This window comes from Diadema antillarum, unplaced genomic scaffold (assembly GCF_040938485.1).
Source record: "Diadema antillarum isolate AM-2024a unplaced genomic scaffold, OU_Dant_1.0 seq00000827_RagTag, whole genome shotgun sequence".
NCBI lineage: Eukaryota > Metazoa > Echinodermata > Echinoidea > Diadematoida > Diadematidae > Diadema > Diadema antillarum.
In genome coordinates this window covers 642,683-650,029 of record NW_027271704.1, presented here as the reverse complement: position 1 = coordinate 650,029, position 7,347 = coordinate 642,683, and the positions used below count along the sequence as shown (strand labels likewise).

General features: G+C 36.5%; 1 protein-coding gene across 1 annotated transcript in view; it reads left to right on the top strand.

Annotated features, from left to right (window-relative positions):
* LOC139740030 (uncharacterized) overlaps positions 1–7,347 on the top strand; it is a 166,165-nt gene that overhangs the window by 41,599 nt on the left and 117,219 nt on the right. The window lies entirely within an intron of this gene.

The following is a 7,347-nucleotide window of genomic DNA, read 5'->3' as shown; positions in this document are numbered from 1 at the left end:
TCCATGTGGTATATATGTAGGCCTACAGTGTATATACACACATTGATAGTCATGCAACTGAAAGCTTTTGCAGTTGAAATGCACTTGTATTTTATTATAAAGTAGTAATGTGAAGAATATTTGATGGCTTGGCAGCTGGGTCACTTGAAAGGCCAAACTTTGAAATCATGGAGTTGAAAATGTGTCATTCTTGGTGCAAATCATAACTTAACATTATGCAATGTCAGAATGTTGGACTGTACCTTTTACAAGCTGAGAGTTAGAGTGAGAGCTAGCTGGCATATGAAGAAGTCTTTTTATTGAGAAATAAAAAGTGCAATTCTTTCAATACTGATGTAAGGTTGTGTTTCAAGATACTTGGCTGGTGCTAAATGACCTCCTTAAGGGGAGTGACCCTAGTCGTGTGGCACAGAATGTGTTTTGAAATAATGAAGACATCCTTCATGTTAACAAAGATATATGCTCCATTATCCCCTTTTCTACTCAGAGTAGTCTTGCTAAACTTTCAGTGATGTATAATCAAAGTACACTCTGTATACTGTTTGGTCACTCTCAAAAAAACGGGAGGACATACTGTAAAACATGATATATTCGCGGCATGAATTTTTCGCGAATTGGAGCCGACGGCTGTTTTGCGGCATGACATTTTCATGAAATGCCACTGGCATTCAATGCATATAGTGTAGACGAGAATTTTCGCGTACATTTTAATTTCGCGAATCTTGGCGCTCGCGAAATTAAAATGCACGCGAACATTCCTCGTTTTACAGTATCTCAGTCAGAATAATGAGAGGAAGTTTGCTCTGTGAATAGGTTTGAAATCTAAACCTATATGAGTATTGGTGTATGATAGTATTGACAATAGTCTCGTCTCTTTTCAGTTCAGTTGAGTGAAGATTTAACATTCAGTGCTAGTAGTAGGTTTCTAAGCATGATGTATTTCAAGATTTGGAGTAAATGTGTGTGAGCCCAGGTGGTTTCTTCAACCTATGTGAACTGGCTTGTGTTTAAACCATCTCCTCTAAGCTGATTTCAACAAATGGCTAGTATGGCCTGGTCATACACATTTGCAAAGAGGATGGATGCGGCTTGACAACATTGTAACATAATCCTCATTAGAGATTAGAATTATTACACAACACACTGGCATTGAATCCAGTTGTACGGCTTAACCCGTTGAGAACAAGTCCCCAGTATACTCGGATAGGGGTCTGTGGGAAATGCGTGTTGTAGCAAAATTAGCTTGTCCTCAACGGGTTAAATACTAGTGTAAAACATCCAGTACAGTGTGGAAACTAGTATGAGACAGCCAGAAGGGTGAGGGAACCAGTGTAAGGCAGCTAGAATGGTGTGGAAACTGGTCTGAGACATTTAGTATCATGTAGAACCAGTATGAGGCAGCCAGTACAATGTGTGGAGATCATTGTAGGTCTGCCACTGCAGTGTGGAGATGTGTGTAACACAGTAGTACTGTGAGGAATCCAGTATATGGCAGCCAGTACTGTGTGAAAGACCAGTATGAGGGTTAGCCAATTTTGTGTAGATGCCAGTGTAATAATGTGTTTTAACAGACCTTACTCCGACAACTTTGGGACAACTAAACAAAATTCCTCGCCTCGGGCAATAAAACCACAGGAGAGAGTAAGGGGTGCTGTCTGAAGAGACACACACCAAAAATCTTCTCCAGGTAGGTTTCCATTACACCTACCCATTGAGGTGCAAAGGGGGTGTGGTTACAGTCTATGCATGTGATGGGTTTGTCATTCTGCCAGGACTATTGTGCATTCGTGTTGAGTGTTTAAGCAGAATGTTACTGTGAGAGCATCTTAACAGAAGGATTGTCATGACCTCGTTGCAGTAATGTCGAGGTGAGTACCCTAGCTGGCTAGGGCAGAATTTGGCAAAAGTTACCACGAATATGTTTGAGTAACATTTTCCATGGACTGTCTTAACAGACAGTGTGAAAAAGATTGTCCGGACAGGGTCGTGGTAACTCTAGTTTGAAATACTCTGCTAAAATAAGTCTTTAAAGGGATGGTATAGTTTTGATTGAGATGGGGATTCAGGTTTTAACTTTTTGCAAGGTAATTAGAAACCACATATATGAAATATTAAAGAGCATACAATTCCAAGGGGAATCAAAATTTTATTTGATAAGAATTGGTTTAAGAATGACCAAGATATCTAAAAGCAAAGAGGTCCTAATAAAAAATGGGTCCCACCTTTTATTAGGACCACTTTGTTTTACTTTGTTTTTTGATATCTCTGCCATTTCCAAACTAATTTTCATCAAATAAACTTATCAACCTCTTTGAATCGTATGCTCTTTAATATTTCATATATGAAGAAATTATCTCGCAAAAAGTTAAAACCTGAAGCCCCGTCTCAACCAAAACTTTACCATCCCTCTAAGGTCAGCAGTGACATAAAGCACTCAGTATGAGGCTTCCTCTATGAATTCATTCATTGATACTGTGACAATTTTGCATGTGGAAAGTGGCATGATTTAAAGTTCACATAATAAACCCACCAAGGCTATTACTGTGGTGTTTTAAGCTATTTTGTACATTATACTGTATAGCTTTGCCAAATGCATGTGATTGTTCCAGACCTTACACTGTTTTTAATTGTGTATTGCAAGCATATTTATAGAGCATTATTTAGATATGTTCATGATGTGAAATTAAGCAGTGTTATGCAATGTTTTGTTTTGTCAGCCTGATATGTGTAGCATTAAGAGTCCATGCCTTTTCATACTTTGTTTTCCCTGAAATCTCTAAAATGTCTTTATATGAAAACATCTGCAGCTTATCACTTAAGTGTGCCATTTGATGAATTTGAAAAGCAGCATTGTTCAGCTTGTAGTCTTGTTGAATGTAGATATTTTAAAGTCTTAATCAAGTACTCAGACTGTGTTTTATTCTAAGCTCATTGTTCTTTGTTCACCAGTAGCCACTATCCTGTCATCTAGTTTACATACCACATGTTTGAATATTCACGCATTACCCTGTTTTTTGTTTGTTTTTCATTTTTCATGTGTAAAACAAGAAAGAAAAGTGAAGAGAAAATGTTGGGTAGTACTCAATACTGGCAGTAAGGAGAGATATCGTCTGAGAGATGGTAACTCAGTGGTGTGTAGTTACTACAAGATTGCAAACTATCTTTTAAGATTGTGGCAGGGCCGAGGTTGAAGCATTCATTAGCCTAGCTCCTCAACCATTGACTGTGTATAATAAAGACTGCTGAAGAGAATCCCGTCTAGAATCAACTACGTATGAGGTACATGGTTGCTAGATGGTTACAAAGGAAAGCTTCTCAACTTTGTGTATTTTTCAAAGCAACAACTAAATTTAATCATCAAAGAAAGAATGAGACCCACTTCAGCATCATTGTGACATCATGTCCAGTGTGTCCTTTAAACTAGGAGTGCTCATGGGTTTGTAAACTCACATGTCAAATTACTAGTGCATTCATAAGTAGATATGGGCATCTTTGTATGATTCTCAGGAAATAACATATGTATGTGTAGTATGTTTACTCTTTTCTTGAAGAATTGGAGATGGATGATACAGCTCATGGTAATATTTTATTTCAAGTGGTTTTATTGTCATATAAATATGTTATATTATTTTAATGTAACCTGTTTAGAAAACTGGTGATCTTTTTAAACTTTGTGTGCTGCAAGAGATCAGTTATTCACTGGAAGTTGTTTTGAGAAAGAATGTACTTATGGAGATGAAGAGAGAGAAGTGTAATGTGTGGAAAAAAGGACATTGCTGGGGTGTCCATGTTTGCAATAGAAGCCTACAGTAGTCAACATTGGTTGCTGCACTCAGTAGTCTTTGAAGTAATCACAGCATTGATTATATAGGATTAATGGTATTTTGCTTATACATGTACAATGTTAAAATATTCAGTCAGGAATTTTTATCAGCTGATTATTTGTACATATGCCTGGTTTAGCCAGAGATTTTCATGGAGAGAAATGTTTTCAATAAATTGATATTATGATAAATATGGAGCCGTGGTGAAGAAGTCTGTAATGTACAGTACGTGACTGCAGAATCGCAATGTTTCACAATTTACTTTGCCTCACAGTCAGTTACATTTAGATCCATTAGTCTATTCATGTTTGCATGACATTGATGTGTGCATGTGTGTCTGTGTGTTAGTCTGTTTCTATTGTGAATTAATACTTTATGCTGACACCTCAATCATGTACTAGTATGATTTTTAATGGAAATCATATAATCGTATCTTTTCAATGCCACAGCCCAAGAGATCATTGAATGGGTATGACATCTCATTTCACTCAACTTGATTAAAATCAATTTCCATTGGATATTTGAAAATGTTACATAAGACTGTCAAATGTTGTTTATAAGAAACAGTCATATAAATATCATTTAGATCATGTTTAATGTTAGACACTTTATACAAGGTACAATACTCTACCTGACCAATTACATGTATGTATTAACATATCAAGGTTGAAATGGTGCTTCAGTGTATACAATGCCAAAAAAAAATGCAATTGAAACTTGGAATATTTCTCAAGGTGATATGAAATAAGGTACTTTAATTCTCCACAATTTGCATGACAGATATCTGTTTTACAGTACAAAGCGAAGGAGAAACGTGAGCTGCACAATCGCCACTTACCCAACAATTTTTCAACTCACTTTAAGAGCTGCGTGATTATGATCCAAGAATGAAGTCGTCAACGACCCTACATTGCCTGAAATTCTTACAAAATGGAAAAGGAGCTCTGTGGACTGTCTAGGAATGGTCAGCTAGGAAATTAATTTTCATACTGGTCTGTGCCAATTGTATATCTATCTTACATTCTATTTACCGAATGCTGAAAATTCGAAAGGTGTAGGACAAAATAATCCATTGCATACATTGATTGAAGCTAATGTTTTGGGTTTTTTTTAATGATTTACTGATCACATTCTTACAGTGTGTTCTGTCACTTTAGGTTTCTGACAAGATCTCAAACTTTTATTATTGTTCCACAAATATTCCTCTCTTCTCGGTTTTCCTTGTTTATAATCAGAGTGTACCTGAGAACTGATGATGATTAAGAAAAAAATATTGTATAATCCAAATGAGAAGAAGATTTAAGACACCGTTCCTATTCAAACACAAATATACCAGTAATGGGGTATTTCTGTATTTCTATACACAAATCACAAACAATAATAATGTTTGTTTTTTTTTTGGCATGAACATATAGCTAAATCAAATGGGCGAATTTTTTATTTATTATTTATCTATTTTTTAACAAGCCTTAAAGTCGGTGTGTGTGTGTGTGGGGGGGGGGGGGGGGGGCAGTTCCTCTGACTCAGCCAAAGGTTACTTTGGATGATAATTTGTGAACGTGAACACGAAATTTTGATTGTAGTGTAAATATTGTAATATGTGTCTAGATACGTGTTCAAGAGGGGTATGCAGACTCTAAAATATCAACTTCAAATTATTATCTCAAATTCTGACAGGTGTATTTCTGGTCTCATCACTCTTGTTCCTCGACAGAAAAAAAAAATCATAATGACAATATTGAAAAACACAAACACATGGCGGATTTACCACGATTTTCTAGTACACGTTTGCATAATTATCAATGTTTAGCAGAAAGTTCACCTCTCTGGTTTTAGCATTCCGTGTAGTCCTATCAACCAGAGATTATTGAGGCAAGTTGGTATTATCTAAGTCAACAAGTTAATCATTACTCATTTCACTCGGGGTTGACGTGTCACGGTTATCGTTCGATCACGTTTAGTTGTCCGTGTACACAAGGACCATTAATTTAGCAAACACGGATATGGGTCTAAACCCTATGTCCGTCAAGTTACAGTCCGACGTACTCTTTGTCTATCAAGGTATTAATAAGCCTTTAGATTTTGCGGACTTCGACCGAGTGCGAGACGATGTCGCAGACTACAAAATGTGTGTGAATCCTTGTTTTCGCACTTCATGGGTATCTGCATAATCATATGATGTATATGCTGAGGAATACGAGAAGGGACTTCTTGGCCACTAGGCGACCGGCTGTACCCTTTTAATCATGATGTGGAGTGCCTACTGTTATTAGTTATATAAAATCCAGTCTGTTACAGATCCATAATTACGAGGTTTCAACATTTTGAATTATTTCCAAACCTGCACATGTCTAACTTAAAGTAGACCTCCGGATGATTTTCAGATTTTCACATTTGAACAACTACATGTATAAATTAGTTATACCGAGGACAGAGTTTCAGAATTTGTGATAATTGGGATGAAGAATAAGAATATTTTCAAAATTTAGAACAAATTGCCATGAACAAGGATGATGACATGGCAGAGTCACCATAAGAATGCATGAGTTGGGGCTCAAGGAAGCAGAACAAAAGAAGAAGGCATGCATAGATTATACACAGGTGAACTTGCAAGCAAGCGGTATGGTAATGGAATTACACTGCTACATTTCTGAAATATGTGAACCTCCTTTGTCATCATCCTTGTTCAGTGTAATTTGTTTAAGGTTTTTCAAAGTATTGTTTCTCTGCTCAAGAACCTCAATAAATTCCACCAATCTATACATGGAGTTGTCGATTTATGTACTATATGATGTGAAATTATGAAAATCGTCTGGAATGTCCCTTTAAAGTGAATAAGATGACACAAAATAACATCAGACATGATTCAATGAATACATGTACACTGAGATAGCCCTTGACAAACTCAAGATTTTTGTGATAAGTTACCCAATGGCTAATTAGTAACTGAGATGTTGGCCTACACAGCCATTTCATGTTCTATAAGTGTGGAATGCATAACCAGGTTTAGGTCACTGGATGTATACTCGGTTATAAATATTAAGACATTTTTTGAGGTTTCCAGTATCTTTTTCACAGTGAAAGTGTTACACCCTACCCACCTTCCGTGGCGATCGAGGTTGGTGTTCGAATGTACTAAGAGCAACAGTTGCTATCAATACCACATTCTTAAGTTTGTATCTATACTTATTACAATTTTGTTAAACACAAAATACTTTTCCTCAATTCAGTCCATTCTATCCCAAACTTTTCATGAAGGTAGCCTTGATTACCTTGACTAACATCACTCAGAAGTTATACTCAGGACATCCTGTAGTTAATCATTCTCAGACAAACCTTGCTATAACTATGACCATGTCCAGTCAGTAGAATCTCGTTTTTGTAATGAACTTGGATAAGTGGAAAATCATGTCTCAGCCGACTTCCTATTGTTTCAGTCCTCGTGATATTAGATAATATGATAGACAAATCCCCCCCCCAAAAAAAAAAAAAATACTTCAGATGTCAAAATGATATCTTCAGC